Source organism: Centruroides sculpturatus, unplaced genomic scaffold (genome assembly GCF_000671375.1).
Source record: "Centruroides sculpturatus isolate CEXI.00-Female unplaced genomic scaffold, Cexi_2.0 scaffold458, whole genome shotgun sequence".
Taxonomy (NCBI): Eukaryota; Metazoa; Arthropoda; class Arachnida; order Scorpiones; family Buthidae; genus Centruroides; species Centruroides sculpturatus.
Window position 1 is genome coordinate 318008 of NW_019384732.1, and position 14968 is coordinate 332975.

General features: G+C 28.0%; 1 protein-coding gene across 1 annotated transcript in view; it reads left to right on the plus strand.

Moving 5' to 3' along the window:
- Positions 1–14968, plus strand: part of LOC111628219 (calpain-D-like) — a 166217-nt gene that overhangs the window by 41595 nt on the left and 109654 nt on the right. The window lies entirely within an intron of this gene.

A 14968-nucleotide genomic window follows, 5' to 3' on the forward strand; every position in this document is an offset into this window, starting at 1 on the left:
CGGCACTCCACTGATACACATTACAATTGTACAGTATTTGAACGGCATTATATCCTTTTCAAAACTCACAAAGCTTAATATGCCTGATATACTTTTTATCCGAAGACATTACAACTTGATTTTATTTAAACAAAATGTAAAATTTAATATAAGATTCTAAACAAAGAATAAAATCGCATACTATCTATAATATGTTAAATTTCACAAGTGTTATAATTAAATCACACAGTTATGTTAAGATGCCGAACTTCACCATGTGGACCAATAAATGTAATTTTCATTTTATTATACAGTATTTGTGTGTTTTATTTATAGTTTTTATGTTTTAATTTATTATTAGGGCATTTTATTCTATTATTTTTACCTTAAATAATGTAAATTTGCTGTTTTAAATATTTTGTAATATGTAATGTTTAGGATCTGTGAATAGATTAATTCCACTTTACATTATTTTTTGATGTGAAAAATTACTTCGGACTTTAAACAATTCGGAGTTCGAACGACTTCCTAAAATGAATGAAATTCGAAGTACAATTGACACTACTGTAGTTCATTTTTATAAATATGTTTTTATAAATTTCTTTAATAGTATCGTTTAAAAATTTTTTGCGGAATTTTCACTTGTCCTTGCGTGTTGCATGATTTTGTTTAAAAATGCATGACAGTCCCGTATAATGCGGGATAGTTGGCAATCCTATCTGACACCTTAACTACTCGGCCATCCGGCCGGCTGTTCAGAACGAGTTAGAATAGAGCAATTTTGTTTTACGCGGTATATATATATTTTACTTTAAGTATTTAATGGAAAAATTAATAAATATTAAAAAATTTTTTTTCATTAAGACCATATATTTTCAGCCATTAAGTATTTAAGTATAATAAATTTTTCCCCCTCTAGGTTTTTCTAAAGTGGATCATAATGAATTAAGTCTGTTATTAAAATATTAATTGGATTAACCAGTAAAATGTTTATAATAAATTTAATTTCATTCACTTATTATTTCATTTATTCAAGAAAACATAGAAAAAGATATTTGTGAAATTTGGCTGACATTTGAAAATATTCCTAAATTTCCCTGTAACCATTCTCCATGCAATGTACTACGTAGTTATATTTATACGTGTACAGTATTGTATAAATATGAATTTACATTTAAATAATACTATAATTCGCCATAATCCGAAACTGATTTTCAATATCGTTTTATATACACTTACATAAATAAAAGTATCTTTTCATGAAAATGTTCAAATTGATTATCAATTATCTTAAAGCAATTTATTATTATTATTATTCATTATAAAATCTGAAAAACTTCCTACTTCTTACATATATTGAAAGTTTTTTTAATTCTGTAAACTGTCATTTATAATAATTTTGGAAATTGTAAATTTATGCTGTTAAAAATAAACCTTTAAGTCATGATTACAGCCTGATTAAAAAGTACGGAACCTCATAAATCTCCGTACTTTTTAATGTTGTAAGAACAATTTCTAATTTTCTTATTTTTAGAAATTAGCGATATGCTCGGACAAAAAGTAAGAACAGAAAAGATTAAAATGAAAACGGTATTCAAAGTTTGGTTATTTTAGTCTACCATTTTCATCATAAAGTGTTAAATAAAATAATGATAAGAAAAAAAGAAAATATAACTAAACAGAATAAAAATAAATAAAATCTGCTTTGAAAGAAAAACATCGATCTTATTTAAATTCACATAACAAAATTTTAAAAAAATAATCACATTTCGAGGCAAACGAATCAAAGACTCAGGCTCGGCACCCTGAAACCCCCCGAGTATATGTTCTGTATTTGTTAAGAATGCGATACTCCGATGTTACGGAATGGCACAATTTCGTTGCTCGAGTAGACAGAAATTGATGTTTCTCAACAGAAAATAGTCGTTGACTTCTGCTGCCAGCACGAGAAGATAATTCGAGAATCCAAATTTTTTCTAATGTTAAATCTGACGTACTCTTTACAACTGAATATGAATGGTAAACGGCCAACCAACCAAATGGGTTGGCCGATTACCATTTGGATGGCAAAAAATAGACCAAATATTTAAACTCGACATCCTCGAAAATCCCTAAAAATATATTTTGTGCTCGCTGGTAACTTTGTATTAAGTAATTTTCCTATTCGGATGAAACAGTCCTGTTGGTCAGATAGAAAGGAGAGCCTGTTGCAGGCGGGATGGGTTGCCAGATATTTGGGGATAAAATCTGGGACAAAATGAGTTCTCTTTGAAAGATACTGGAATGCTTCAATTCCAGGACATGTAATATATGTGTACTCTCCAAATTGCAGAAATATTGTACATTTAAAATGCGGAAAAAGAAGAAAAATATTTCATAGGAATAGTTTTTAGATGGCAGTAGATGGCATTCATAAAAAATCCGGGATAATGCCAGAAAAATGGAACATGTGGCAACTTAGGGTGGGCGAGGTGGGTTGAAATTAATTTGACTTAAAAGTACTCGATGAGAGAGTAGTCCTTGAAAAGTTTGCATTTGCTGAAACCATATCGAAATGTATAAAGAACAAACTTTAAATATATATTAGATTATTTTCTAGTAATTTATTTAAGTAATCATTATTTATGAAAATTTATTTTCCAATAAAAATTATTATATTTTGATTGTATGCACAGTCACTAATTTGAATGTTTTTTTTTTAAATTACAGCTTCAACACAAAAAACAAGAATAGTATTTTTTAAGTTTAATGAAATTTGAAAATGTAAGGTTTTACAGGAACTAGTAATTATTTTTTTTATAAATAGGAATATTTAGATACTGTTGTCAACAATATCAGGTATAGATATTCAGTAGGTTAATGTAATCGAAATTCATCACTACTTTCAATTGAAATTGAAGATCAAGTGATAGCGATATGGTTTTATAATTTTTCTCACTGCTTATTGATATATCGTGATCATATCATCATCATGTTTTATTTATACAGAAAGTTTATAATTAGAGAAACAAAAATAGAAGATGGCAATTTTCAGAGAAGTCCAGGTGAAGCGCACATGGAAGTAGGAGCAGGAATTGTTTATAGGGGTTATTGAATGGTAATGTAGGATAAGAACTTCCGGAGCTCTCTGTTATTAGCTGTTTCAACAAGTTTGATTGTCATTTTGCAGTAATGATTGATGGAGGTCGATCAGTTAGTGTATTTTAAAAAAAAGTTAATTAATTTAATTAAAAATAAAATTCAACACAAACTACTTTTAATAATAATACTGGAGTAATCGTATTATTATTATTATTATTATTATTATCTTGAATAAAATAATTCATATAATCAGTTTATTATTCCATTTAATTAATTATTTATTTACCAGTTTTGTAAAATTTAATTGTTTCGCTTGTTACAATTTTTAAACAATATAAATTTATCAAGAATTTTAATATATATAGTACTATATTTATAAATTTTCTCACTTTTGTAGCGTGATTTTTTTTTTTTTTTGCAATTATTGAACTTTACAATTATTTTTCTTCCATTTTTGGACTGTTGTAAAAGTAAATTTTGTCACATAAAAATACATTTTTAAATTAATATAAACTGTTTCTTTTACTCTAGCAGCTGTTTAGAAGAATAATCATAAAATAGCTAAATAAAAACACACAAATTTAATAAAACTTGTATGAATAATAATCTGTACTCAAAATATAATAATATATAAAACATTGTTATGTATAATTCGAACAATATATCTTATAACTATTCATTTATATTATAAATGAAATAAAATTTCGTTATTTTTTATTGAAACATCTATTGCAATTAACATTTATTTTAAAGAAAATAATAATTATTATATTAATATAATTTATAGTCAGGGCCGTCGAGAGGAAGGAGCTGGGAATTTTCTCGGGTTCCGTACAAGCTCACGACGGTCCTGTATACAATAGCTATGTACTGTATACTGTACATAAACTGTGTTGTAAATATAGGCTACAGTATATATTTCTCATGAGAAAAAAGCAACGAAGCTTTTTAAATCTTTCAGTTGTAATTTTATTTAAAATATAAAATAATCTAATTATATAAAATCAGTGTTATGTTTACATTTTCTTGCTAGAATCGTATTCAAATTTTATTTTTATCATTTTTTAAATATGGTTTTAAAAAATTTTAAAAACCATATTTTAAAAATTGTCAGATAAAGTAAATTCCATTGAAGTAAAAGGTAATAATGTACAGTACCTGTTTTCTTTCTGTCTGGATAGAAATTTCTTGCCTAAATTGCCTTGTACAATATTGTAGTTTAAACGATTTTCAAGTCTTTATGACTCATTATAAATTTTGACTTTTAAATTTTTTTATTTATTTAAAAAATTAAGCGGAATTAGGAACTTTTTCATTTTAAATGTAACTTCTCTGTAAGTTAGCTGAAATTATATATATATATATATAACCTATAATTTATTTATGAAATTACTCGTAACGTCGTCTCTGTTCCACTTATTGCCGATTCGAAGTTGGTAAAGGGTAGCGATACATGTACAGTTCGACCAGTGAATCGAAACCGAATATCTAATATTAGAAATATAAATGTCTGCATTTAAAAGTATATAAATTAACTATATAAGATTCTACGAAAATTTAAATTTAAATTATCGAAATATTCAATTAGAAATTTATGAAACAGTTGGTTTTCTTTTAGAAGTACAAGGATGATGTATTCGACTAATACCAGTTGTCATGGTAACGTGTGTCGTGGTGAAGTGTTTATAGTTCGGTGTAATTGTTCTCTCTAGACAACTGCATAGGTCTCGAATGCTAACTCTTGCAATATTAGTTGCAAAACTATAGTTTGTGGTAAGAATTAAATTATTTTATTTTAAAATTGATTAATATAATCAATTGTCAAGGTTTCCTGTCTGCTTATTTTTGATATTATTTGCAGTTTGTAGGAAATTGACTAATCTACTGTATTATCATTTGTCTTCCTCTCTCTTCTCTTCCTCCCTATACAGCTGTGGATCTTGTCTGTATTGATTAATGTACAGTCAAATTATCAGAATGTCTAGTTTGATAATTTAACTTCATATTAATTAATGCATTTTCAAATTTCAAAGAAGAAAAGCAATCAAGGTTATTTACATTAAAATTTAAGAAATTTTCTTTAGTGCAAATAACCTTGAAAGCTATTTTTGTTCTGAAGAAATTTGTCACTGTATTGACAAATCTTTATATATATAATTAAGATTGGAACTGTGGATCTATTGCTGGAATAATATGGAACATTATTGCATAAATTAAAAATAAATATTCTGTCTTATGTAGCACAATTAGTAATATGGTAATCTTAACACAAAATATAACTTCTATTATTATTTATATTTCTGTAGCTGTGTTTGTATAGTATTCTATAATAATAGAAATACTATAATTTATTTCCTTATTCAATTATTTTATATATTAGGTTTAATAAATAATAATGATAATAGAAAATTAATAAATCTAACAGGAAAATGAATAAATGTATGTGTATGATTCATATATATAAAATTTTGTATATGCAAACACCTTAAAATTTTAAGCATTTAAACTATTATGTATCATTTCCTATTTACTCTTATATTATTACATATGTAATTATAACTTAATTTTCAGATAAAATATATATATTTAAACTTTATAAAAATTTTAATAAAAGATTTTAGATGACATTTAATGTGAACTCCTTTATTTGAATTGTATTCTAGCTTCAAACTCTATTCTATCACATACTGATTTAAAGTCTCTATTACACTGTTTCCACAATAAAAATTTTTATTTTTTACTACAAAATATCAGAATCCTAAATTCATTAAGATACAATGTTGTGCATTTTATTGATTCTTTAGTTGCATGGCCAGTTATTTAATAGAATGATTAATTTAGTATCTGCACTGTTATTTAGATAAATATGTAATTTTAACTTTATTATTCAAACATATATTTATATTGTAATATTTTTAATCATAAAAATTTTTATTCAAAATATTTTATTTTTTGTGCTATACTTTATTTCAAATGAAATATTCTTATTTAAGAAAATTAATAAATTCTTAAAAATGTAGAATTAATTTTTTTAAAATCAAGTTAAGTTTAAAGGTTTAATGTAGCCTAATACATTTTTTTAAAGTAGATTGTTCTATTTTAATTGATATGTTTAACTCTCATAACATTGAGCTGGAAAATTAAAGTATTTATTTTATGCTATAAGTTTTTGAACTATCTAATAAGAATGAAAGTTTTTTGATCATTTGTAATACAGGTATACCTCGACTTACGTCGTTTCGAGTTACGTCGTTCCCGATTATACGTCGTTTGTCAAAAAAGTATATGGAAAAATAAAAATCAAGTTTAAGTCATTTTATTCGACTTTACGTCTGTCCGCCACAAATATTGAAGTCGTAATATCACTAGAAAAATGTTTAAAGCACATAAAATCATATTATAATATATACATTTACAAGTATATACTGTATTTACAGTACATGCATTCGTAAATTTAAATTACTTTTTTCTGTACTATATTAAAAACTAAAATTTATTTGTTTGTAAGCTTAAAATAGATCCTTATTAACCATATATTATTAAAAATGCATTAATAAATAAAATACAGAACGGGAATTGGTAATTTATGGTTTAGCCTAGTGGCAAGTAGATTCGGAGACAAGTAAATTCGACTTACGTCGTTTTTCGACTTAAGTCGTTCTCCTGGAATCAATTACCGACGTAAGGCAAGGTATACCTGTACTATTAAAAATATGTGTGATAATTGTTAATCATATTTAATATTATTTAAATCCACTAATGTTCTATGTTTGTCTAAAACTATAAATTTCATTAACCTTATTTTCATCTTAATTCATTTTGCAAACTATATTCAAAATAAATGTTTTTGTTCTTTCTTTAAGCTTGAAAGCAATAGGTAAAAGTTTTTTCATAAATGCTTCTTATTACCAAAACTAATACTGTTGGTTTACTTTATTATTATAATTTCTGGCAAGATGCCTTTTGGCTCTTACATAATTAGAATGAAATAAAACAAAAGTGCTTGATTGAATTATCAAAGATAAGTTTTGTAATTTAACAACTTCAGGATTAACATTTAGAATATTTGAATTATTTTAAATTCAAGATAAACCCAAAATAGATCAATTACTTAAATTAGATAATTAAAATGCAAAACATTATACTTAAACAAATACAATTAATGAATTCATAAAAATAAATAAGAAATAATACATTAATAAATAAAATATTTAATTGCAAAAGAAATAAAAGTATCTTGTCTAAGCTTATTAGCTTGTGTTAATAACCTGAAGGCTTCTTATCAAAGATTGATTAAAATCTCATTGCAAAAAACTTATAACTTACTAACTCTGATAATTCCAAATTCTTTCAGAATAAGGTTTAACTAGTTGTTGAAACTTTTTTTAGTTGAATCCATTAACAAATCAAGAATATTTTTTTTATACAAATTTCATTTCTGTTTTTCATTTCTTTAGTAATTAACTGTCATATATAATGTATATTTTTTATACTTTTTGAATTCATTGACTACATTTGTTATGTATCATTTTCTTTGCAATTTAATTAACTAGCATACTTTTTGTCTTACAAGACATACCATTGTATTGGACAAAACACATTTCATGTTGTCATCAATATTTCATGTTGATTTTTATGGAAAATATTCTTCATAGTATAAAATACATTTGGTTTGTAGGACATATCCTTATTTTCAGATGTGTGTCTTATAAAAAATATAATAATTGATCTGTTTGTCTTTGTTCCATAATCTTCAACTTAAAATAATTGAATATTCTACATATTAACCCTGAAAAAGTGGAAATAATAAAATTTAATGAAAAACATTTCAATGAATAATCAAATTTTTATTTCATTCTAATCTGTAAAAACTTGAAGACAGTTTATTCATCAGTGAAAAAGCTTTTTATTTAATGTTGCTTCAATTATTCAATATGATTATATCAAATTAAGACTATATAGCTAGTTACACTTTTATATTATAATTGAGTTTGATTTGTGACAGATAGAGAATAATGCCTCAAGCTCTACACTCACCTTAAATTAAAATTAAGCATTACACTCATTTTAGTTGGATTAAAATCAAGATCCTTCAAGATAGTAGACTAACACTTTACACATAATCTCCTGGTGCCAATTTTTTAAAATCAAATTAGTGAATCATGCGTTTAAGAAAATATTAGGTAATTTTCAATTTTATCCCATCATCCATTTAAAGACAGAACAAAACTTAATTTTTAAGGTGAGTATATACAAATCTAACCAGTAAATATTAACAAGTTCTAAGTTAATTTGAAAATTGTCTTTTTATTATACTCTGTGTGCATTTATTGTATAGTTTCTATGGGATAAGAGCATATGTGATCCATGAAGAGTTTATCTTTCTCTCCATGATTATACAGTGTGATTCTTGTGATGTAGCATAGTGCTACAAATAAGTAAATATTTATAGTCATATAAAATAATTGTAAGCATCAAGTTTATATGGCATTGAATTCTTAGCCATTCTATGAGTCAGCCATTTTTTAATTTGAATATTTGAATAAAATAAATATTTCCTAATCTAAATTTAAAATTTTGTGTACTTCAGGATGGGAAAACAATACTAATATTCAATGTTGATATTAATCTTTCAAATAAATGACTTAACTTCTAGAAGTTTGATTAATTTTTTTGATACTTTCCTCGTTAGTACTATAACTTTGAGGGGTTAACCTGCAGTGGCATGCAGTGTATATCCCACAGAAAATTGCAAGAACAAAAATAAAACCTTTATATAAATATGACCCACCCTACCACATATCCTATATCTTCCAGGTAACCATTGAAAGGAAGGTAATTACTGGTATGCAGTTATAAATTGCCATCTCAAGTATTAAAATAATGCTTTTTCTGTTACATTTCTATTAACCTTTCAGTAGTGAGATAGTCAGGTATGGTCAGTAGTTTATTCTCCACTACCCCAAAGTAGTGGAGAATAAACATGGGAAATTTTTAAAGTATTTTTCCACGCGTTTTTTCTCATTACCATTTCGGAAAAATATTTTGTAAACAGTTATGTCTAATAAAGAAAAGTCTTTTTTTATTGTTACATAATTCATTTTTTATGTGAATTTTTTTTGCAGTAGTTTTTGGTGATACCCCAAAAGAATTTAATGGATATATCCGTCCCTCACTGTTGAGTGGTTAACAAATCTTTATAGATATATGTAAATAATCAAGTCCAAATGTTATATAATAATCATATTAATTTCCATATTATTTGGATTATAGTTTATGGTTGTTATGATAAGTTTGGTTTTGAGGCATTGAAAATTTAACATAGTTATCCAAACAAGAAGCTTAACAAGAAGCAATTTATACTTTTAACAACTATATGAATTTTACAAGAAGCAATTTAACATTTATTTTTGTTTATTTACTGTTTATTTTATTACTAATTACTTTAAATGGTTTTATTTTTTAATATCCTTTACAAATCCATTTTACATTAATTAAACTAACATTTGTATAAAATTTAAAATATTAAATAACTTTCAATCCAAGCAGGTGTTAACAAGACAATAATTTCATACAGTGGTGTGTACACACACGAGCATATGCTTGTAATTATTGGACTGAAATTTGAAAAAAAAATGTAGACCAATAAATTCTCACTGTCTGTCCATCTGTCTTTCCTTAATCTTAAGAATGGAATTAGGTAGATGGAATCCAAGACCAGATATGAAAACCTGAAGAGCAGGAGGCCCTGATTGACTATATATGAACTTCTGGTTTGCACCAGAAGTCACATTATTTCAATTCAAATGTTTTTCCCTGAAAGCAGTTAATAGATGATTAGCACAACTCTATTGTTAAAGGAAAAGTATGATGTACAAGAGCAAGATACTACTAATTTGAGGTGGAGAGCATATGTTTTAAATGAAATTAATTAAAAATATGATTAAAAATTGCAGCCCATTATGATGATCTCACAATAAATAATTAGTTGTCTTCACTAGCATTCATTTGAAAATGCTTCATGTGTATGATACAGTACTTAGTCTAAACAGGGAAATGGCTACTGAGAAATTCACTCCTGTACTCATTGACCATCCTCATAATTTGATTGCAAATATTTATGAATTTTCCCAATTATATAAATTAAGTGTAAAAATAAATAAATACAATTTATCATTTTTATTTTATGACTAATTTCCTTTGTTCAGTAATAATAATAAAACAAGTAAAATGGCAAAGACATTTTGAGATGAGACTGTCTCAAAGGGTGCAAGCATGGGCGTAGCCAGAGTTTTGTTATGGGGGGCCTAGTGGAGGCCAACCTGACACAAAATTGAATTATTTCAAATTATTGTTCATTATTGGGCACCGAGCATTTTGTTCACCTTTTTTTAGTATTCAAAACTTTTATTTTAGCTTTAGGTTTTTACAAATCGACTCAACACTTTTTCGGCTGTGATTTCCTGGGGAGGGCACCAGGTTCCCTGGGAGGGGCCGTGCCCACCCAGGCTCCCCCCTCGCTACGCCCATGGGTGCAAGCAACACATGTACAAATCTTGCATTCGTGCCTGTTTGTAGAAACAGTCTCTGCATTTCATATTTTCTTTTGATCTGGTTCTTGGTCCCCTGACTACCTACAAGTCTGGTTTATTTTATGTGCACATGATTTGGGCACCAAATACTCTGTGCCAAATTGCAACTCCTGACATGTACAGTACTCCTTTATATCTCTAAGGTGTGCAGCCATTAACAGCAGTGTGATTTTAGAGATGAGACATAGTCTCATCAATAAGCTTAGAAAAAATTAAATAGAAGATAATTTTATTATCAATATTAAGATAATTTCTTAAATCGTTTTTAATCATAAATATTTATTATATAAAAATTTAATTCTGTTTAGCTTCTTGTATTTTGTATTATACTGAAGGTTAATCCTTATCTTAATTGCAAGTATTTATTAAAAACTTAATCTGTCAAAGTATGTCAGGGTTATAAAAACAGTGGGAAGTGTAGTTAAACACTTGTGCCATTTCTTGCAAACATATGAATAGATAATTGTTAGTGGGTCAGGTGCTTGCCTCTGGCCAGTTTTATAGTGTGAATCCAACTTTAACTCATGATTGGTATTTAAAACTAGCATATAACCATCACCACCTTTCAAATTATCTTTCAAACACAGATAATCTGCAGGTTATCTGCTCAAAATCATGATGCTATGCTGGACCAAGATGAAGACATAAATATAGAAAACTGTAGTATAGTTACAGTATGTTCAATTTGTATATGTGTCTGTAACATGTGTTTAACATGACTGCTTTCTGTGATGTGATATATGTACTGTTGTTAAAGCCTAATGTTTCCAGACTTTTATGTAGTGTATTCCTATTCAAGAACGGACTACAAGCATTATAAGTATCTTTATTTTTATGCATTATAAGTATCTTTATAAGTAAATTATATGCACATTGTTCTCTAAGATAATGTGTAATGTATATTTGTATTATGGTTGCTGGTTATGTAATAGTTTGTGCTAAAAGCTTGCAATCTGATATAACAGAACTGAAGCAATATAGCAATATAATAAAAAAAATGTTGCCCTTCAACAGCCAACTTTTTTAAAAAATGTGCTTCCTTGTATGATAAAGATATAATAGATTGTAATGGTCAGGACATCCAATAGAATGCTGAGATTCTATTTTGTTCATCCTATTACTGTTTAGAAAATGTCATGCAAAAGTTTATTTTAGTATTGTATTTTAACTTGAAGTTATTTAATATTATGTGTGGTCCAAAACTCCTTCACTTGTTTACATTTTTGTCTTTCCTTTTTCATAATCTTCAAAAACAGAGTTGTAAAAGATAATGTATATGTTAAACTCAAAGTGGGTTACAGTGTCATAGTGAGAGATTAAGCTGGGAAAGTGATTGATGAAAAAGTTGAGATTCATAAAACAGACAATTTCCAGTTTAAATATACAAAAAAGGGCAAGGTAAGTACTTTATGCAACAATTAGGTAATCGGTCCAGATGTTCCAACTTTCAAGTGATAAAACACCTTCCTTTCCTGATTATGAGCCATCACCCAAGGGAATCTGGTCTTTCCTTGATTATGGGCTATTACCCCAAAGGGTTTGTAAGTGAATACTGGAGGAAGTGATAGCCCCAGTGTGGGAGACACCCATCCTCTCCAATCCAAACTTGTTCCCTAGCAACAGAGCAGGAGCCAATGAGTGAAAAAGGAGAAGTTGGATCATGATTAATCCAAATAACAGATTTCAAATCTGAATCATATAAAGGAGAATGACCCTCAAGGACAAGGGTAATTTGCTGCCATTGCAGATCATGTGTCACAACCATTTTGTACAAGTCTCTAGAGAGACCCACCATCTCCTCAAGGTGATTAAATACTTGTATAAGACCTTTGCCACCTCTGTCTAGTTGATTCAGCTCCTTCACAAGAGATCAACCATATCTGTTTTGATTCAATTATCCTCAATGAGAGAACAGCCATTGCCTCTTCAACCCAATCAACTGAACATTCGATCGACCATCAAGGGCCAGACAACCACCTGAACTCACACATCTTATCCCTAGGACCAGAACATCATCTCATTCTGCCAACAAGAGTAATGGTGTAAGGAACTAAGTCCAAGCTTTATTTTTATTTTACTTTTATTTTGCTTTTATTATATTTTTGTTTGGGGCTTATGTTTAGTTAGGACAAAGGTTTCCTCACCCATCACCCCAGAATGTTCAAAACGAGAAGATAAGGGATTAACCAACTCACCGACGACAAAACGACAGCGCCATAGCTAGAATTCGCACTCACGTGCATGCCCGAGCGGCAGAATTGTAAGTCCGCACTGAAGGGGGGGACACCCCAATAGACTTTTTAGGAACTTGTGTAACCTTTAACTAAACATCCCGATAATTGTTAAAGAAATGTTGTAAAAGGTTAACAAAGTATTGTCGAGAAATAAGCTACCAGATAACGAAGAGAAAACAAGAATGTTACGCGTAGATATGTAAATGAGGGGAGTGTCTCAAGTAGAACTGTGATGTCACCTCAGACTATAAGTACAGTAACTCAAGTGAAGACAGACGAGGTGAGCTCCTGAACCGAAAGCGTTGGTCTGCTGGTAGCAGTGAACAAGGTGTCGAATAGGAAATCCTAGTAGGAAATTGAAGGTTCGATTTTGACGATAGGAAAAAAAAGGTTCCGAGTATTAATTGAGGTGACGGTTAGGATCGATAGTTATAAGAGAATTTGTAACTAAGTTAAGATTGAATTTTGTTTTGTCGGAATTCCAAGGGGAATAGTTTCTAAGTTAGAATAAGACTTAAGTTTGTCGGGTTGATTGTGATTTGATTTTTTATTTAATAAATTTGTTATTTGTTTCTAAAACTTGTACATGGTGTTTGTTAGACTTGATTAAACATTTATTATTGAGAGATTTTTTTGTGACTAACTTTGTCCTTACTTTATTTCGGTGCACACGAAAAGTCCAGGCTTGGCAACTAACAAACCCGAACCCGCATAAAGTACTTGTTAGGTCCCGGCTCTTTAAGAAAAATTCGTTGTAGAGCAAAACACTAAATATAGTACTTTACAATAGGATCAACAATCTATATCCTCACATTGTCTCCCACCTGAACTCCACTCATTTCAGGTGTTGGCTTCAACTAATTGTAAGAATTTTTCCTTAAAAGTAAATGCAATTATAATTGTACATTTGTGTACATCTCTATGTCTGCCAGTACTATTCCCTTACATTTCCTCCTTTTGCGTCATTATGACAGAAGCATGAGAGCAAGAAGTAACCCTACTTTGGAACCTATCATAGAGATGTTTTTCCAACAAAGGTGTTGGGTAATGGCTCACAGTTATGTTAAATTATATTTGAATGTTTCTTTAATTAATATAAAAGAAATTTCTACACTATATAGAGTTTAAAAAAATTAAACAAATAAATCAAAATTAATAGACAATAACAGAATACTATTTATTTATTATTTTTTTTTACCAAGAATCCAACAAAAAATTGCATTTACATGAATGTTTTTATCCACATTCCATTGGACATTATCAGACTGTAGAATTGGAAATGGAGCCACATTATTTGAATATTCAAATTTAACATGTTGTTGTCCAGTGATTGGTGGATATGTTAATTAAATCAAATTTGTAATCACATTGTCTTTAGTTTTGGTCTTGTTAGAAAAATGACAGAAAGTAATGATGTTATGTATAATCAAAATAGAACCTTGCATAGTCAATTTATGGATATTGTTTTAAATGTATATAATTATTGTAGTCATAAAATTCACTTTGTATCAATGTAAAGAGTAATGAGTTTCTAACTTATTAGGATAATGATTATTGTTTCATGTTTTAACATCAAAGTTCTCTGAAATGACATCATGTAGACAAGAAATAATTACCAAAACTTTATCAGCTTTTAAGATAAAAATTCAAATAGGAGTTTCTAATAATATCAGTTATAGCATAGATTGAATGTAAAAAAATTATAGTAGAGAACTAAAGTTAAGATTGTGTTTATCTGTTTAGGTAATTTCAAGAAAATCATGATGGCATAAGAATATACAATATCTGTAGTTCACAAAGGATTTTCCCACTTTCTAAGTGTTCTCAGTGACTTTAGACAAAGGAAAACTGTTTGATGAGTTTATAATAGCTATTTAAAATTAGCATATATTAAAAAACCAATGTTCACAAAACAGTGAAATGAAAGAAATCAGCAATATTTTATAGAATTTTTGTGAATTATTTATTTCAAAAACATACAGTTAAAATTTGTTGATGTTGATTAAACTTTTTTCTTATCTCAAAAATATCCTATTTCTATTCTGCTTGATATTTTGAACTTGACACCAATTTTCATGAAAT